The following is a 20,545-nucleotide window of genomic DNA, read 5'->3' as shown; positions in this document are numbered from 1 at the left end:
TTCTCTCCTAAATACCACGACTTATTTAAGATCAGTTTGTAGTTTATATAGTTAACTTATTTGCAAGTCACATGAAGTGTTTTGACAGCATTCAAACTGAGAAATCATGACATAAGAAAGCCCATGTGCACAAAAGTCAAAAATATACAAACAAACACATAGCTACGGCAAACAAAATCAATCTGACTCTAATTTAGAGGGCTCCTCTAACAGCACTCACACGTGCTTTCCACCAAACAGTTCAAATCAAACATCCCTGCTCCCCTCTGTCTTCTTGTTCTTCTCAGACACGAACAAGAGGATGCTCAGCCAGCAAGCGGAATTGTCAAGGAGAGGTAGAGGGAGGGATGGAGAGGAAAGCAAGAGGGTGTCTATGCTGCAGAGGAAGGGTGGCAGGAGTGATAAACTGTGACCTTCTCTTCATTCTGCAGCATGCCTAATGGCTGCTCTGAGTGCTCCAGCTCAAGGTGTCTGAGCCTCTAAATGGAGGGGTATTTTTATCCTCCTCCCACAGACCCACATCCACACATATATTAACAAACACAGTGAATAGGGGGTATAGTCACTGCTGATGTCCGGGTGCACCACAGGGAGAGCGAGAACTGGCGAGTTGGCACGCAGCGCTGGCAGTACTCAAGTTCCTGATAGCTTTCAGGGGCCTTTGATGTTCTTTGCATCCCCTGGCCCCCTAACAGCTCCGTTCCCCTGGCCTCCCCCTCACAGGAAATTGCATTCTGTCCTCTGCCACAGCAGATAAATGAGGCAAGCGAGGGGCTGCACACTGTCACCAGCCGACCTGGTCTATCTCACACAACAACCTGTAGTGTGTTAGCCTGCATGTGCTTCTTTATCCAGCAGACACAGCTGGCTTTGGGGAAGGGGTCCATTAGCGCACACACACAAACATGACCTGACATGCACACACAAAAATCATACAAATTGTTGGCAGACATGTCATTGCACTGCACACAAATGCAGACTTTTACCTTAGAAGCTAACTTTTTGTGCCCTGCTTGATACTTTGTGAATAAACCTTTTCCCTTTTTCTGTCTGAAGATTAGCTTTATCATCAGAGGTTGAAACCAGCGCTCTTTGCACTTGCTGTTAGAGTGTCACCATTGATTACATCATTGTCAGTTTCAAGTAATTTCTCCATAACAGTTTCTCGGTATGTCAAGAAATACTACAGCCAAGAAAAGTGTTCATGCAATGGGGATCCCAATGGAACTTATGGGCAAGGAGGCAATGCCAAATTCATGGACTTTCACGGTCTTTGTTCAGTACAGTGGTGTCTTAATTGCATGTGTGAACATAGATAAACCTCTGAGATCATTGGTCTACGTGCAAGCTAGCCTCAGCCAGCAAGAATGTCAGGATAGTGTTTGACTCTATGCAAGAGCCTCTGCTGTAATGAAAGTTACAGCTACAAAGTGATGTCAGTCCTACTGGAACCCTTTCCTAAAAACCCCACCCTGCATTAAAAGGATTTGGAACGTTTACAACAACCGACCAATTTGTCACAAAAGTTAAAAGTTAAACTGATGTCCCCCAATGTTTGCACATGAAACGATGTTCTGTACTTGCACAGACTCGAGCTGCCTCAGGTTGTATATACAGTAGGACAATGACAAAGAGTTGATACATGTACAGTAATTGACCTTGGATTCATTTTTAAAACATGTTTCAAATATGTTGTGCACATACCTTTGCTGGATAAGCTCATCTTTTTTACAAGTCTGTCTTTTCAAATTTAAAAACTGAGGTCACCACTTACCGTAGATGTGAAAGTGAAGACCTTCCCTGTTCTTTCTTGATGAGAAATAGTTGTTGAACAGTTTGGGATCCTCTTTATCATATTTCTAATGTTATAGTGCACCAAATGTACTTATTGGTGACAAGTTTTGACTTTATACTTCCAGTATAGTGGACTTCCAAAATTCCCTGATATTGCGGATGGCCAAAGATTTAACAGTTTAAACACCCGTGCACCCAAATCAATAAAGCCCTTTTGATTGTTAATCCAAGGCTGTAGCTCACTTAGCAACCCTTCTTACGAACACCAACATTCACTTGCCCTAGCACTATAAAAAAATAAAAAAAAGTTCTACCCACCGTTTGATATCCTGGACAAAATAATCACCTTTCTGATTGACTTGTGGTCAGGTTATGAATGACTAGGTCACTATCCAGAGCTCAGTGAATTCTGCCTTGAGAGTATACCACCTATGCAAAAAGTGATGAAATTCCCTCCCTGATAAAAATTCAACAGTAAACTGTTAGTGGAGTTATTACAAAGTGGATGTGATTGGGAATGACACAAGCCACCTTCAGCAGCTACAGAGTAATGTTTTTCAGGACTTTGGTTTGGCCAGTTGGTTCCAGTCAGAGGAACTCTTAATACATAAGCATGCCAACAGAGTTTAAGACAATTTCATGGTCACAGCCTTGTGGGAACAGTTTGGAGACTTACCCTGCTACAACTTTTAGCAGAAATTTACATTTTTTTATTTTCACATTAAACATCTCAAATGTAGTCTACTAAAAATAACTACTCAGATATATTTGCATATTTAAATAATTTGGAGTTTTAGATTGCAGCTAATTTTTTATACTTCATATAAATGCTCAAATTGTTTGAAATTGATAGTTTCTCAATGACCTTGTTAAAACTGGATGCATTTCAAACATTCCTAACTTTTTTTACGTTGTGTAAAAAGCTTACGCCTAGCACCGGTTTCTGCTCAAGTTAAATTTTTTTTTTTTTTTTGCAAAAAGAAAATTATGTATTCCGGGCACTGACTTTTTATTTTATCTTATCAGGTTTTATCACAAATGTTTCCACCTAAGGAATTTTGAGACCTTTCAGATGTGGTGCCACATTCCAAAAAGTAAGATATTTTTCCTTGCAACTGTGGATTTTGTGTTTTTTTAGTTGGGCTCATAATATTTCGTGTTATTTATTGTTCCTATCAAAACACATTCTCTTGTGTAATGCAGACTAATCTTTTTTTGTCTTTTATGTAACAGTTTTTCTTGTCATGAAGGTTTTCATCAGCAAAAGAGGCTTGTATTACTACATAGTACCAGTCATATTAATTGAAACTGAGAATAAATAATTAGGCTTTAGTGAAAATGCTTAAACTACACTAGTGAAGATCAACTTCTACCATCAAGTATATCTATGTGGAGTATAATATTTGTTTTTAATTCACAGAATTGAGAAAATATAATGCATTTTTAATACCAAAGGCAGCATATGTCTCTCAAACGTAATTTTCTCTTCCTTCACACAACCTGCAACACAAACGAGCTTGAATGTGGTGAGTGAGCAGAGCAAGGATCCCATGTGGTTCTCCACTGAGTAAGAAACACACCACGTGCACATACACACATTTATGTTCACGCCAAGCCCATTACCCACCTCCGCCACCTTCACAACTGCCCTTTATGACCCTTCATCTTCTCCTGAGCGGTTGCAGAGCCTCCTGCGCCATACACATCAGCAACCCTGATTGACATTCCGTGAAGATACACCAACATGGTCTCCATTTAGCTCAAGTACCACACTGCCATCACTTTGGACCACCCTCTTCCCCCCTTTCTTTCTGCAACCTGCCCAGCCGCCCACCCGTGCACCCTTAAAGCCCCTAGAGAAAACACACTTGAGCCAAAGTGTTGCAGAGCAGGATGTTTCCCTTGGAGAAAAGGTTTCGCTTTGGGTCAGTGTGCACTTCAGTGATGGAGGGCGCTTTTTCATGAGGGGGTGTGTGTCTGTGCGTGAATGTGTGTGTGTGGTGCAGGATGTGTGGGGAGTCTGTAATAATAATGGTAAGAAGAAAAAGTGAAGATGATATTCTATGTTAACCAATCATGCAAATGTGAGCAGTGACTTAAGAAACAGGTCAGAAATGCAAGCTAAGTGATGAGGCTGCAAAGTGTCTGTGTTTTGGAGAGCTTGGAGAGATTAGGAGATGGGGGGCTAGGTGGTGAGGGACTTTAGACCTGAGAGGAAACATTAGCAAAGTGAGGAGGAAAAGCTGCCAAATTAACTTCTCGCCCTTTCAATCACACCCCTGAGAGTTTCTGCTCCAATTTACTTATGCCTATAGATGATTAAAAAAATCTTTTCTTTTAATATTTACAGACATTTTTTCTAATTGAATCATATAGAAAAACACACCTTCACACTAATCTAACCACAACCCTCTACAATGCTTCTTATCTGCCTTCTAACAAGAATTACATGTGTCTACAAAGGGACTGCAATAATTTAGCCAAAATTAACAACATTTTGTCCATTTACAACCACAAACACTGTTGTCTTTTGCTAGGATTTTATGTGGTATAGCAGAACAAAATGAAGACATTTTTTGACAGGGGGGAGAAAATGATATGGAGTTGTAAAAATATAATTTTACAAAAAATTTATGATTTGCATTTCTATTTAGTCACCTTTCACAGCAAACTGGGAAGAAGGTGCTCTGTTCAGATGAGACCAAAATTTCATGTTTTGCTCACACACAATTGCACCTCAACTTGTGCACTGTATGTGCTACTATGTATCACAGTATCAGTGAAACATAGTAGCGGCAGTATTATGTTTTGGAGAAGCATTTCTTCAACAGGAACCCAAAAGCTATATGCTCCAGGTCTTTCCTGGAGGAAGAGCCAATCAGAGGCTGCAAACGACCTGAAAATCACCTGTAATATCCAGCCACGATTACAACCACAGTTATTACAGACACAACGCTTCACTATTATTTGTAACTACATGCATTTTATTTGTCACATAAATGCCAAATAAAATGCATGAAGCGTAGTACAGGGGAACAACTTCATAGTGTATGGATGCTTTTTAGAAAGATGCTTGCTGTATATATATAAATTATCTAAATTGAACTGAATCTAGTTGTTTTTCCTGCAGCTTTCAGCTTCACTTTTGCCTGTGTAACATGATGTTGTTCAATAATAATACAGGTCAGATCTTTATCCCACTCGCAGAAACATCCTTAAGATGCGTGGGTGTGCTTTTTTGTAACCTTTCTGGTTTACCCTATTTTTCTCTCACTACCTTGATAACGTGCAGCTGATTGAGATATTGCTTACTTTTCCTTTGGTCCTTTCAATCTAAAATGGATGATTAGAGTCACTCTGCAAGACAAATGTAACTTTTCTGAATGCTCTAAATCTGTTTAGGCACATTTAATAGTGTCAATTATTGCAGGGCCAGACAGGGGACTTAGGCCTTTCTGTAGTCGGGGCCCTTAATAACATTGCTTACAATGAGAAGCAGATGCTGACCCGCTTGGTCCCTTTGAAAAAAGACATTTGAGCAGCCCTGCTTCTAATTTATGAGCCCCCTACCCATCTGGAATTCTTTATAATTAAAACATAAACCCCAAAGTTCTACTTCCACCTGTCAAATGTTGAGAAGATGAACATTGTAATGGGCTTCTCCTGCATTGGTAGGAAGGATGGAAAGGCTGCTTTTTCTTGCTCTTTTTTTTTTTTAAGACGGGAACTATAAAGGGCTGGAAAGAGAAGCCTTCTTCTGTTATTGTTTTTGCTTTATGGCGGGACCAATGTGTGGCAGAAAATTCCTACTAAGGCAAGTTTTTACACAGGTTGCAACAAATACATAAATAATGAACATTTTAATAAAAACAGCTGTAGAAATGTATTGAGTCATATAAGCAGTTCTTGCATTACCATGATTGATTTTAGTCTCATGTCTCACGTAGAGTGTTGAAGATTTCGACAATATTTCTGAAAACTAAAATCACTACATTTTCCCAGCTGGAGATTTCCTAGATTACAAACTGTATTTTAAAGAACCAATGAATAGTGTAGAATGATCTAGTCATAGTTAACCTTCCCAACACTTGATTCAATCTAAAACTGTCATAATGCTAAAAAAATAAAAATCATAGAAAACACATTTAATAATAATTGTATTATTAAATAAGTGGTGTTTCAAAGATACCACCTTTCCACTGTGGGATCACTGTAGATCATTATAGAGCATTGAAATGTCATTCCTAAATAATCTGTTGATTCTTAAAAATAAAAAAATGACATCACAGCAAAAGTAATCTATCCAGTGCAGGTGCTGCAGAATACTGTGAATTTCACACCTATGATCCCTTTTCACCAGCTCCACTAAAAACAGGTAGCACAAAAAAAAGCACACACATACTTTAAAGGCAGGATCTATACCTGGTTTACCAATGCAGGGTTGTCAGATGGACTGGCGCATAAATCTAGGGGCCATGGGGCAAGAGGCTGCACACACCCTTGAGAGATGTCCCGTAAATCACGGACCAACTGAAGTGGAAGCTGCTGTACCTAGGTAAAGGAGCACATGCAAACTGCATGGAGAAAGACCCCAAACTGGATTTGCACCCAGGACCTTCTTGTTGCAGCCCTAAGAACTTTGGATCTTAAGCAAGAGACAATGGAAAGCAATCCAGATTTGTGGACATAGTGGTCTACAAAGTCCACAAATCTACAAACCCCAACGTTAGCCTCATTAGCTAATCATAGTGCATGGCAAAAATCTTTTAGTGATGCTTATGTAAACTGTGTACAATCAACCATGAAATTAAATGTGTCCCACTCAACCAAGTCTTTCTGCCCTGAACACATAAATACTACTACATGACAATGCAAATTACTCAAATACGAAACAGGAAGAACAAAAGAATAATTGGCAGGACATTTTTTAATGGGTTTTTTTTTTTTTGTCTAAGTATTTGGCTCAAAGAAATTTGAGACAATAGCATTATGGCAAGACAGAAGCAAAGATTTCCGATCTCACACCAAAAATGAGCAGGAAGCATCACGTTCAAGCTTAATACATTTGCCTTTCATGTATTAGCAAGAAAATAAAGCAAGGAAATGGATTTGCCATGGCTGCTGAATAACATAATTGCCTTTAATAGGGTTTGTTCCAACAGATCAATAGGACCTACATGAGAGAGTGCCGACTGTGTGTGAATGTGTGCGTGTCCACTGAAGGTGTGGGAGCTTAAAGCCTCTCAGGCTTCTGGCTCCCTTCATTAAATCGAATTAAGATCCTGCACTGGGCAGATTAATTTTCTTTGTCTTTTTTTTTTCTTCTCTTTTCTTCCTGCCCTCCCTCCTCCTTATGCCCTTCTGCCTCTGGAGAGCAAAACAAAAGCAGCTGCAAAAGGGGGGAGCCATCCAGCCTCTGGAGGTTGAAGAGTGCAGCTCTTGCAGCTAATCCTGCTGCGAGGACGGCCATGAGGACAGCATTCCTTCCATTTTCTTCACCGCTGCCAGATCACCATAATTAAGTCCTCAGCGTTACAGAGGCAGCCAGGCCCAAGCAGAGCTCTGATCCATGCTTTGCTTCTATTAGGATGGGGCAGCGTAGATGAACAAGGTCATCTGAAATAGCAGAGGAGTGCACATCTTTTTATTCCTAAGGGGAAGGTCAGCAACCTATGTTCGTCCACAAATCTTCTCCAGCACTCTCCTGAAGACAACTCACCTCTGTTGCTGCACTATTAATTCATACTGTCAGCTGTGATGGAGAGAGTCAACAATGTCTGCAGGTGTGAGGCAGTTAAAACCAGACCAAAGCACTTCCAATAACAGCATAAAACACGCAGCCTCAAAGGAGGGGGAGGCGGGTGTTTTTGAAAGGAAGGAGGTTCCTCTGCTGTCCTGAGGAAATGAAATGAGCTCAGTGGGTGACAGGTTTGGGAAAAGAGCGGGCCAGCGGGGAGGAGAAAATGAGCTAAACAGGGTAAAATGAGAAAGACTGCAAGCTGTGTAGAAGAAGAAGAAAAAAGTGGGAGAGATGGCAGGGGATAGGTGGCAGAGAAATAGGGTGAGAGCAGGAGAGTAGAGCGAGCGAGAGGAGGGCCTCTTTGTGGATCATTGGCAGATAATGGGCTCATTAGGCCAAACGTAGCTTTAAAAGGCTCTGGCTCTCTAAACAAACAGAACAGGCGCTGAGGAGATGGACTTAAGGGCCCAACATGGAGAGAGATCTAATGAGGCTTTCCGCCCCCATCCCGCAGAGCAAAAGAAAGGCTACCAACTGGCTGCCCGCTCAGATTCCCCAATGATCAGTCAACCTGCTTCAACCTCAGTTGCCCTCATCTCCCCAACAACAGTGCCGCTTTTGAACCCCTTTTACACAGTTCTTTACATTTCTTTGTTTTGCTTTGTTTTGTTTTCTTAGTTTTTTTTTTCTTCTGTCATTGCTTTGACATTTTTGGCACTATTTAACTTTCTGGCAGAGATAAGACATTTGCTGTTATTAGGAGATGATGTAACAATTACAGAGTTTGGGTGGCAGGTGCAGAAAGAAATTGTAGAAGCTATTTAATTTCTCTAATTCCTGCTCAGAAGCAAAAACTTGAAGAAGTTGATTCCCATAAATTAAACTTTGCCCTGTTTATGGAACATATCCAAACATCTATCAAGAACATGCAGAACAGGCAGGTAATGTGCTGGAAGGCAGGCCCGGCCCAAACCTCCACGAGAACAAAATTTGGTTTTGGGGCCGTCTAGTTCTGCTAACAATGTGGACTGGCTGCAATCATTCACACACCTGCTATAAACTTATTGCATCTCTGGCATTGCTGTTTACATTATATACATGTATAATATAGGATACATTTATTGGCCAACTGATTTATCAACCAGTTGATTTCTGGGTGCCGATTTTCTTAATTTTGGGGGAACGTGATCTGCTGATACTTACATGTGAAGCTGATCTTATCCCCTAATCTTATCTTTGGCAGCAAAGGGTTAAAAATCAGTCTGTCCTCTTCTGCTCTGCAGTGAAAGTTTTGACTGACAGAAAAGCCCACCAGGTCAGGTCTGCATGTTTACAGTTAACAATATTCACCCCACTGTTCCCAACTCAGAGACTTTCTTGTTATATTTAGCAACATTTCAGACAAAAAAAAAAAAATTAATATCAGCCAAAATCAAAATCAGCAGGTCAAACTTTTTAAAGATCGGTAACCAGGGATCGGCCAGAAAATTGCAATTGGTGCGGCCCTACGCACATATTCATGACATTTTTTGATTAAATAAATTTCTCTTAAGCGTAACTCCAACAGCTAAAAATTTAATTTATACCAGGTGAGTCTTTTTCTCCCCTGAGAATGTGGACCGGTACCGGGTTGATTCTGAGCCTTCCAATGATTTTAAAGGAAGTTTCACATAATTTAGAAGTTGATGTAAAAATAATATTTGTTTTAGCAACAAAATGATTATGCTCAGCAGCAAACAACAAATCCCCAACTACTATAGAGAAGTTCATCGATGTAGCAGCTATGCAGCCTGACGTAAAAACATTTTGCTAGACAATGTCAAACATTGAGAAGTTTTAATTATTGTTATCAAACGTTATCAAACACGCCATTTTGGAGCCAAAAGTAACTCAGAAACATACAGTACCAAGCAGGAGAATCGACTCATTTAAAGTTTAAACTCAGTTTCACACAAACACAAAGACCCTATAAATGTTAGGCTGTTGAACTGGACCGTTCCAGGTCGCTATCAAGCTATAGCTTTACAAATCTTTTACATTACATTACATTGTCAAGACACATTGAAACAAACCATTATCTTGGCTTTTTTCTATCCTTCCTCTTTCTTTCCTCCCTCCCTGAAGGATAAGTCCTTTTTGAGACATTGTTTTGCTTACTTAACTTCTGACCGGAGTTTTGGACCTTGCGCTCTGCACGGCAGCTCTTGTTACCGGCGGAGCGTGCAGTACCTACCGCGGCCACCAGGGGTCCCCGAGAGCAATTTATTTTTTTCTTTTTATCAATAAAATAATAATTTCTACATACATTATCAAATATATATTATTGTAAAAACAAATACATTTGTAGTAAAATTGTGTGTTTTTGATGTTATAATGACATAGAAATTATTACTAAAAAAATTAAATAAAAATCATCTCCACTGAAGGGGCCCTTTAGTGGCCTTGGTTGCCCTATGCGGCTGCTTAGTTTGCTTATGCCTTGGGCCGGCCCTGCTGGAAGGAGGAAAAGATTCAGACTGAGAGAAAGTTATTCAGTCACACACAGTTTGATATTAATACATACAGTGCTTTGTAAAAGTATTAATACTTGTTTTGCTTTGAGCATTTTAATGCTTTACATCCACAACCTTCAATGCATGTTATAGATTTTATGTTAGAGACTAACACAAACTAGCGCACAATTGTTAAGTGGTATTTCTAGCCACTCTATACAGATACAAGGTGTAGTCGCTGTGATGAAATTATAATGTTTTTTTTGCTGAAAGTCGTGCCATTCACTTCCACAATGGCGGGCCTTTTTCTCTTGATTTCAGCCGCTGAGCAAGACCCTGAATTATGCTTCGGCAGAGGGAGGTGTTGGTGTTCAGTTTCTGTCGACACAGCGACCATGTTTTGTTCTGCAGGTCACCACAATGGAAATGCTCAAAAAAAAATCAGCTGCTCTTGGGGTCTTAATACCACTTGAAATTTCAAGGTTTTTAAGGAAAGTACATTCCTGGGAAAAAAAAATACAAAGGCATGAAAGTTATTGTTACATGTTGCATGGGACAACATTCTTTTCCCAAGTTGCCACATAATAAAATTTCAGCAGAAACTGTTTGCAACACATTTTTATCAGAGAGATACTCCTTTAGTCCTATTTTTAGTAGACTGTGATTTAAAATTTTATCCTCAGATGTAGGGATAAAAAGAAAGAGCTTACCGACTTTCATTCAACAAACTGAAGTTTCAACCGTGACTTTCTATTGAGACTCAACCCACATTTATATCATTATTCATAGGACGTTGTGAAAACCAAAAATATTGCTACGAACTATGAAAAAACACCATAATAAACATCATTGTCTGTCACTCGTGCACAAACATAAGCTAATACATCATCATTTGCGTGTTTTGGTATTTTGCAGAAAAACTGAAGCAACTTCATAAACAATAAACATTTCTCTGCACAAAAGGGTTAGAAAATGGAAGCAACATTGTGCCACATGCTTCAGGTACAATGATGTAAATATTTGTTTGGAATGCTATTTGCAAATTTGTCATACTATTCAATCTGATGTTTATGCTTAAAGATCTATCGTAGGCAAAAGAGTCTTGCTTTCTTAGTGTTTCAGTACTGCTGCATTTTCAACAATGGCATTTACTGAAATACAAGTGTGGCTTCCAAAATGTAAAACTCCAAAAAAAACAATTTAACAAAAACTATCATGAATGACCATTACTCTTTTACGATGTCACATTCAATAGTTTCTATGCATATTAAAATAAATGGACTAATAAAATGAGTGCACAGAGACATTTTTTTACTGTTCTGCCCCTTTTCTGCAAAATAACAACAATTTTGATTGAATTTTAAAAAACAATATTTTTTATAAGCCCACTAAATTGTATTGTATTCTAAAAAGCTGCCCACATTTTAACAAACAGGCCAGAGATGGGGATTTTTTTCCAGCTCAACGTTCAAAAGAAAACAAATTTAGTGGAAAATCAGCCAATCTGGCAATACTGACCAGTGAGACTTTTTTTTTTTTTTTTTTTTTTAATCTTTACTGTATCTTTATGAAGTTTATCAGTGGCTCACAGGATGATTTTGAAGTAGTGGGGAAAGTAGAAGGCTAAGACGTCAAGTCAAAGAGACATTAGAGGTGCTGTGGTGACTGGTTGCATATAATACACCTGGAAGTGAACTCTCAAATCAAATTCTGCACTGTCCTGTACCATCTTGGTGAGGTTGATGCCCATCTAAATGTTCTTTTTTTTTTACATTTCAGAAAATTTCACAAGTTTTCAGCTGATGGATTTCATTACCCAACAATCTTGTGGGGATAATTTGGGAAAAACTAATTTATTTACTCCACTTTTTCCACTTGAAGATCTTTTTCAAGTGCAAAGTAAAGAGTAAAGAGGAAATGTTATATCACATTTTACCATTGTGCCTCATTGGGCAATTTTACGGTGTCTAAGCTGATTAAAGTGCACAAAAAAGGAACATTTCCCAAAACTCTTGCTGAACCGGTTTCCACGCCATCACATCTTTGTCTGCTGAACTCAATACACTCAAACCCCTGCCCTACACTGGTTTCCCCTTTACAAAAACACCTGGCTTGAGTCACCGTATGAAATGCAACCAACACCATACTGTGTGTAGTCTTGCTGTATTATTCACTCATTAGGCTTGGCAGTTCAGCACTGTCCCTCGTCCAACGTCTCCCCAAGGAGCAATAGTGCAAACTAAAACCCTCAAGTGCTTCAAATTTAATGTTACTGAGCGCTCTGTGGAAATGGGAGCCAAAGTGTTTAATGGTTGTGGTAAAAGGGTGTCGTTCCAACAAAGAAGTTTGTGGGGAAACTCAAATTCCTATTAAGCAATTTCGGATGCCTGTTGCCAGGAGGGGGACAAGCTTTAAATTCTGTTTAATCTGATGTTGGTTATTGGAAAGAATCACCTCCATTTAGCAGTTGCTTCAGAACAAATTCTTTTCAACCCTTAACTGATGCTGAGTTTTAATAGATTTACTGATTTCAAAAACAATACAGCTGCTTGAAAATTCTTTGTAATCAACTTTGGGAAAACATTAACACAGAGCCTGGCTCTCAAGCCACTGAAACAGCCAAGAGATTTATTGTGAGAAGAAGCAAGAAGGCTGCTGTCTGGTTCTCAGGGAACCCAACATGTCTTCCTCCACCATTAAAGAATGTTTGCCTTTGTTTGCCTTTATTAATACCAATATATTACGCTGAGAAAAACAGTGGAGCCAGAATGGAACTGGGGGATGAAAAATAGAGTTATTGTAAGGAGGCTGAGGCCGTTTCTGTTCATCCCCAGCTGCTACACTGCTCATCATGCTGAGAACTAACATGAAACACACTCACGCTATGGCCTCCTCTCACATACATCTGACATCCATTAAGGATACTAGTGGAAGACCAACCCTCTGAGGGGACTTTCAGTCCCATCTCTCGGCTCTTTACTTAAAGACGAAAAAAAGGAAAATAAAAGATGAAAGAGATTAAAAGGAGATTATATATTATTATATAAAAAGGGTTCAAATTTGGACTATAGCGCATGTTTTTATCTCCTCAAGAGAGTATAAACATATGCACTCAATTTTTAAGCCGACACACCACAATATGTGAAAAAAACATGAACACTACATGCAAACCACATTAAGTAAAGATTCAATACAAAAGCCAGTTTAAATTTTCCAAATGTTTCTTACAATAGCAAATTCTAAAATGCATAAATAGATCTCAGCCTAGTTACCACATTCTGCACATTCTGGAGAATAACCGTATTTTAAGGGTTTCCCCAAAGCCAGACTGTAAAAACATTCCAATGCCGTCTGTGGGATAAGTCTATTCCCTGGACACTGTTTTCCACTCAGATAAGTCAACCTTGACAGTGTGAAACATCATCGAAAAACAGTCAGAACCGGCCAAACATGTGTAGGTCTCCATGTAGATCTGAAGAGGTTCTGAGAGCAGAACACCTACCCTACAAGTGACAGCAAGAGAAACCTACCAACGTGTGGAAGGTGTAGGCTTCAGTGTGATAGGATAAACCTAAATAAAACCAGCCATGTATGGAGCAAGGCCTTTTCTGTAATTTCTGTAAATTTGCTAAATATTTCTAGAATAAAAAGGATTCTTTATGCGTGGCTCTTAACCCTTTTGATGGGTGGTTTAGCTTAAAAAAAAAAAAGATCAGCAACTATGTACACCATTAATGAAAGGAAACAACTTATCATATTTTAAAAAATACTAGTCTATTGATTTTTTAAAACTGTTAATAGCAAAATAGTCTACTAACAACACATGTTACCAGTGAGCTTAAAACCATTTCTGTTTGTGACTTTACATGTCTTTATGTAAAAAAATATATATAATTTAGTATTTTAATTTTCAGGTCTGTATGTGTTACAGTATTATTGTGATGAAACATTAAATAAACACTTTGTTTACACAAATAGAAAGAAAGGTTTCATGAATCCCAAACTGTGTTGTAAAGAAAGTCCTCATATGTCAGTGTAAGGCTTTCCAGTTTATCTTTGACCAGTTCAACCAGTTTAGATTTTAGACTGCAGCTGCTTAAATGCTGTCCACCTCCTTTTAAAAGAACCCGTGAAACAGCCATTTAGCTTAGCATCAAAAAGGAATGTACGAATCAGATACCACGCCAGAAATGTTCATGTCCTTCAAACTTCCCAAATGCTATTAAAAATCTTGGTTGCAAACATTTTGAGAGCCCCATTAAACTATTTTGGTAAATGTCAAAGTAGGAAAGACTTTAGTAGAATCTTTTGTAAAATGGAAAAAAAATGTAAAACTCCTTAGGGTCATAAAAATTAGGTTGACATAAAAAACAGGTTGACATAAAAAAAAAAACAATGAAAAGTAAATTGAAGTAAAACTTAAAAACTGGTGATGAACAACCATGTTACAACATTCATTCTCTTGGAAGAGGAAAACCCCATGTGCACTCATAAGTCATGTCATTTCTTTTAACCAATAATTTATTCACTGAACATGTTTTCACTGTGTTTAGCTTTCGACAGTGCAGCAGATTTGCCAAGATTTTTGTGTGTGTTTTGTAATCCTAAATGCTCAAAATCAAAATGAGTTCAAAACAAATATTTAGTTTCTTCTAACTCTGTGGTTTTGGTTTTTTAAACCAGCTCTCTTAAAACTGTAGAGTGACAGAACTTGAACTTTTTTCTGTTCAAGTTGTGACATAAGCATAAAAAGCAAATTTTTTTATTGGCACTAAATGGTTGCATGAGAGATATGTGGTAATTATGTGTTAAGCTTTTAACAAAAAGTTTATATGTCCAAGTTTGAAGGTGTCAATGTAATCAGAAATGTTTCTGGCACTTGAAAACTGAAGGTTTCTTGCCAAACATTAAAATCCAACATGGCTACCTTGCACATAAGTACGCAGTCACAGTGAAATTTATTTCCATTCTGTTCATTTATATCCCATTACTTCTTACACATTACACTCCAACCTCCGTCATTGAATAATGTATTTTCATAGCTTGTTTAAGAGAAATAAATTGTTTTTAGATTTTATTCGAAATAGCACCTCACTTCTGAACATCCCATCTGAACATGTTTCTTTGGGTTGCCATATGTACAATAGATGTGACTATTAACCACTTCATGACCCCTAGTGTGTAGATTACTCTACTACAAGAGGAATATATTCTAGAAATAAGCTAAATAATGTGAAGAAATCTCCTTGTTTAATGTGCGTAAATCCAAGTGAGTGGAACAATAACTTGCTGTCTCTCCTCCATGTTTACTTCAACACGTTACCCCGTACCGCCGACCTAAGTTGATTCCTGCACAGTCTGACCCTCAGCTTGCACAGTCAAACATAGGGATAAAGAGAAGGATAGTGCAAGAGAGGGAAAAGGCACACCTCATTAATCTTCTCTATGGCAGTTTGTTTTACCACCAAGTTTACTTTCACGCAGAGGTGAAAGTGACAGATCCTCAAATAGATGCTTTTAAAATGCAATGAGAAATGTTCAGCATCACCCACAAGTAATCATTTGCACACTTTTGTTCCTTACTGGGGTTTTCTTAACTAGTAAATGCTTACTGCTAGGATTTTGTCTCTTAAAATAGAAATCTGTAGTATGTTTAACTGTCTTTATCCTCCAGGCTGGTCTATTACGACATCCTGATGACAAGGCATCAAAACTTTTTCTGATCAATTATACTATCAAAACATTGTCTTGCAAGAAAATGTACTGACTAAGTTTTTGATGAGAGAAGTTGAGCTATATGTGTTTTTCTCAGAGTTTGTAGAGACAGCAAAAGTATTTATGTCTCTTGACGTTTTTCCCATGTTTGCCATAATACTACCATAGTATTCATCGTAGTTTTTGAGTATGACAAACAAATACAAATCGTTGCAAAATTCTGAAGGTCTGCTTAAGGTAGCAGTGACAATAAATCTAACACTGCATATCACCCTCAACACACAATCCTCAATGTGGTGGCAGTGGCATCATCCTGTGACGATGCTATTCTTCAGCAGGGACAAGCAAGGTGATCAAAGTGGGATGGACCTAAATACTGAGAATCCTTAAAGAGATTGTCTTTTAGGATTGTGAAATGCTGCAAAAGTTTTGTTACTGGGGTATGGATTAAACTTTCAACAGGGTAAAAACATAAATATATAGCCATAACTACAAATTAATCCTTTAGATCAAATCAGATTCATTTGTTAGAGCATAATGGCAATGACTAGACGTACAAAGACCTACCGTTGTATTTAAACCGAATGCTTAACTCTTGGGGTTAAATTCAACTGCACGTCACACTTTTCAGATTTTTATTTGTATTAAAAGAAAATAGCTAAAAGAAATCCATGTATTATTTTTCTTCCACTTGAGAATAATCAGCTGCTTTGTGTTGGTCTTTTACATGAAAACCTCAAAAAAATACATTCAAGTTCATGATTCTGATGTGGCATAATGTAAAAAAAAAAAAAAAAAGTCAGAAGATTTGAATACTTTTGCCAGGCACTCAACATAATGATTAACATAAGACTAGACTTGTTCTTCTTGTAATGTAGAACAAAATTCATTCTTTCAATAATTAAATCATTGTGAAAGCAAATGTGTTAAATCCACTGAGGTTAAATCCACCGAGTGCTGCTATTCCTTAAGTATTACCTGTTGGTATCCAGAGATTAGATCTGTTTTCTTGTTTTCCAAGTCAGCTAACAAAAGGAGACACAAGGCCCAACAAAAGCCTTGATTATTAAAAGCTTACTGCTGTTTGAGCACAATGTAATTAAAATACCACGGCATGTAAAGATTTATTATTCTTGACAAGCTTACACACACCCACACAAACATGTTGATAGCATTTAGGCAAGTCATTCACAGGCACCAGCATGGAAGGATCTCAGACTTGTGAATTGTAGCAGTTGATCTGTATGACAATGGGTTAGCAAGCCCTGGAGGAGATTGTGAGAACAGTAGGGGTAGGCGGTGACTGCCGTGTGCCGGGAGTCAATGGCCCCAATCTCCCACCTCAAACCTGTAGTCTAGACAGCCAGGGGGGAGGTGGAGTCGCTGGTGAGATTTAGGTTCCTTTGCCCAGACGGTCAATCAGACGGTTGTGAGTACGGGTGACTTGTACTCGTTTTCAGTCATACCTACCCAAAAACATTCCTTGTTCAACCTTTCAAGAGTAAAAGTCCCCCTTTTCCAGGGCCTTGTGGACAACTTCAGGGTCTCTTTCAACTGACCTCCAGTTGAATCAACTCTGGTGCAATGGAGCAGGATGGAAGGTGGAGGGAAAAACCACACATTACATCATATATTTACTTATTCAGGATAGCTGGTGAGTGACATGAAGAGTGGGACTGGGGGTGAAAGGTGAAGGATTCAGGAGTAAATGAGTCATGACCAAAACCAAAGGATTGGAATCTGGTGACAAGGTTGCCTAAAGACCAAAACTATACAGCACCTCCAAAAAGAAACTAAACATATTTGTGGTTGGACCAAAGAAATCTTAAAACTATTTTTGATTGCTGCAGACAAATTTCGAAACTAATCCCCAGAGCCTTGCCAGATGTCTTGAACAGAGCACCATAATGTTACCCAGAATACAAAGTAAGTACTTTGAGATTATTTGCTATTAATGACGACAATTAGGGGATCAGGCTTTTGGTAGCCTGCCAACTACTGTTTCAACATTTTCCCTCCATGGAAGTGGAATTTGAGCTCAGTAAATTGCTTCCTTTTAGTAACAATGCCATAAACACCCTCCAATCCCCTCTCAACTATCTGTGCATGGTCAGCATCACCACAGTAACTGCTGGTGACATGTGCCGCTGATTGGCCTTGTTGTGCCTCCAACTACCCCACCTTAATGTGGAGGTGCAAGTCATGGAGACCAAACAGACCCTGACAGGAAAATCGACAGATTGTTCCATTTACGGGGAGTGTGGGATTTCTGTATTTCATTCGAGGGCGTGTGTGTGTGTGTGTGTGTGGTGGGTGGGTGAGTTTTTGGTTTAGGGTGGGGATTAATCTCCCTAAAATGGTGGCTAAGAGAGGGTGAAATAGAGGTAAGAAAACAGACGGGAAACAACAAATGTACAAAGGTAGGGGGTGCTCTGATGATACAAGTTGTTGCAAATGAACCAAAATTTGACCATTAAAACATATTTTATTTGGGTAGAGTTGAAAGAATGTCTAAGTAGGAATTAGAAAAATCTTTTTAAATATAAACCTTTTTTAGAATGTACTATTCATTACAATTTTATTATATGACTAATGATTAACATTTCAGTTACTCATTCAGTTATGTTTCATATTAACATAATACTTTTTTGTACAATAGCGTAGCTTTAAATTACAATTTAAATTAAAGTTCAATCTACAATTATTTTCCTTATGAACTTAAAACATCAATCGTAGTTAGTTTAGATAGTTAGTTTTGCAACAGTATATCATACAATTTACCATGCATTAGAAAGAGGGATCAGAATCTGACATGGATTTTGGTGCCAGATGGGTTGATCTGAGTACTTCAGAATGATGTGCTAGGATTTTCTCGCACAACCATCACTATGGCTTACAGAGGAAGCTAAGAGGAAAATATCCCATGAGTGAAGGTTAGGTAAATAAAAAGGCCTTGTTGATGTCAGAGATCAGAGGAGAACGGGTAAAGTGCTGGAGATTATAGAAAGGTAATAGTTTATCAAACTGATGTTACAACCAAAGTACTTAGAATCCCATCAATGGGTATTGTCCATCCCTCGGTTCAGACTGGTGGTGGTGGTTTAGTGGTATGTTGGAGGTTTACTTGGCCCCATTTGGACCCTTACGTACCAGTTTATCATTGTCTAAAAGTCACAGTCTCCTTTAATAAATGACAGTATGCCAATCTTCTGATGATAACTTCCAGCAGGATAATGCACCACATCGCAAATCTTGAATCGTGTCTAATTTCTTGATCATGACAATGAGTTCACATAACTCTACACTCCTCAGATCTAAATCCCATTAAGAACTTGTGGGACTTTGTGTAACGGGGATGACATCATGGTAGTCAGCCAAATAAAAAACAATGGGCTCGAGTTAGATAGCACATTGGCACATCCAAACAAAACTGTATCACATTCGAGCAACCAGAAATTGTTGCATTGTTGTGTAATGGACACTTATAGGAGCAGTTTTTGATACATCTTGCTGGAGATATACGGTATGTTGTCTTTTACCATGAGAAAAACGGCTGACTAAAATTCCAACCAGAATATTCAGTTAGGATTGGTTACTAATCCTGGAATTAATCTTTTACTGAACATCTAATTTACAAACTAATGCGCTTCATTTAAATATATCTAATTTTAGTGGACAAATATTGCTGTCTATATTTTCACTCCTTTGTCTGCCATATTCCAACCTACCTTGCCAGCCTGCAAGGAGACATCAAGCACATTCCAAGAGCCAACCCAATTACGGGCAGATGAGGGGCAGTTCTCTTTGTTGAAGAACAAAGCCAGAAGTGACACAACTGGTCTTTAAAGGAAGCTCTTCCAGCCGTGGTTCCACAGAACAAGGGAAAGGGGGGCCCAGTGGGCATGAGGGAGGCGGCCAGCTGGTTATAAATATCTATTTGGTCAGTTACTGGAAGGAAAATTTGCAGTTTGTTTGTCATCCACTCATCCAGGTGGTGGGCCTAGTGGTTGCAAAACATCACAGAGCACAAGAGAGCAATGAGGCCAACCTGTCTGAGTCAACCGCCAGAGAGAAGTTCATATATAAAAGCCACATGTCATCCTTTAGTGTCAAAGAGGGCTGGGAGAAAGTTCTTGGCATAATCAGATCCATGATTAACCTGTTGATGATCTTGGTTGCTTTACATTATGTACTACAGCAATCCAAAAAGTATGTTGAGTTGGTTGTTGAGTTTAGAATGTTAACTGTCTGGGAGAAATTTCTTGTGAACCATTGCAACAGTCAGAATCTCATCTAGATGCAGCTATGAGTGCCGCTTCTACATGTTGCCTTTTGAAAAACTTAAACTCCTCCAGAAGCCAAGCATTTTTTTCACAGCCACGGGTGGGGTGGGTGAGGGTAGTGGTTGTGGGGTGCAAATTTGACACTAAAAAGACAGAGTTTGGGTGGAGTAGCGCTTTAATAACGCACATTGTGCAAGTAGTTGTTGATGGCCAGAAGCGCAGAGCACTGGCCCGCGGAGGGGTGGGACGAGCCCAAAGTTTAATTCCCACTCTGCAGTAAATTAGAGCACAGCGGGGTAATGTCTGTTTATTCCAAATACAGCTGCCTGGGCCTCTCTCTCTCTCTTCTTCTATCCTTCTCTCCATCTCTCCCCACAGGTCACACCATGGCCTCAGAATCACCTGGACCAGGATACACAAAATGCATATTGTTTAAATACAAACAATGTGCATAGATAAACAACAAGGAACAAATGCACATCCTCAGATATGCAACACCAACTCATACTTATTTACAAAGA

The sequence above is a fragment of the Xiphophorus hellerii genome, chromosome 19 (assembly GCF_003331165.1).
Source record: "Xiphophorus hellerii strain 12219 chromosome 19, Xiphophorus_hellerii-4.1, whole genome shotgun sequence".
Taxonomy (NCBI): domain Eukaryota; kingdom Metazoa; phylum Chordata; class Actinopteri; order Cyprinodontiformes; family Poeciliidae; genus Xiphophorus; species Xiphophorus hellerii.
The sequence above is the reverse complement of the archived record's forward strand: the minus strand, read 5'-3'. Positions refer to the sequence as shown.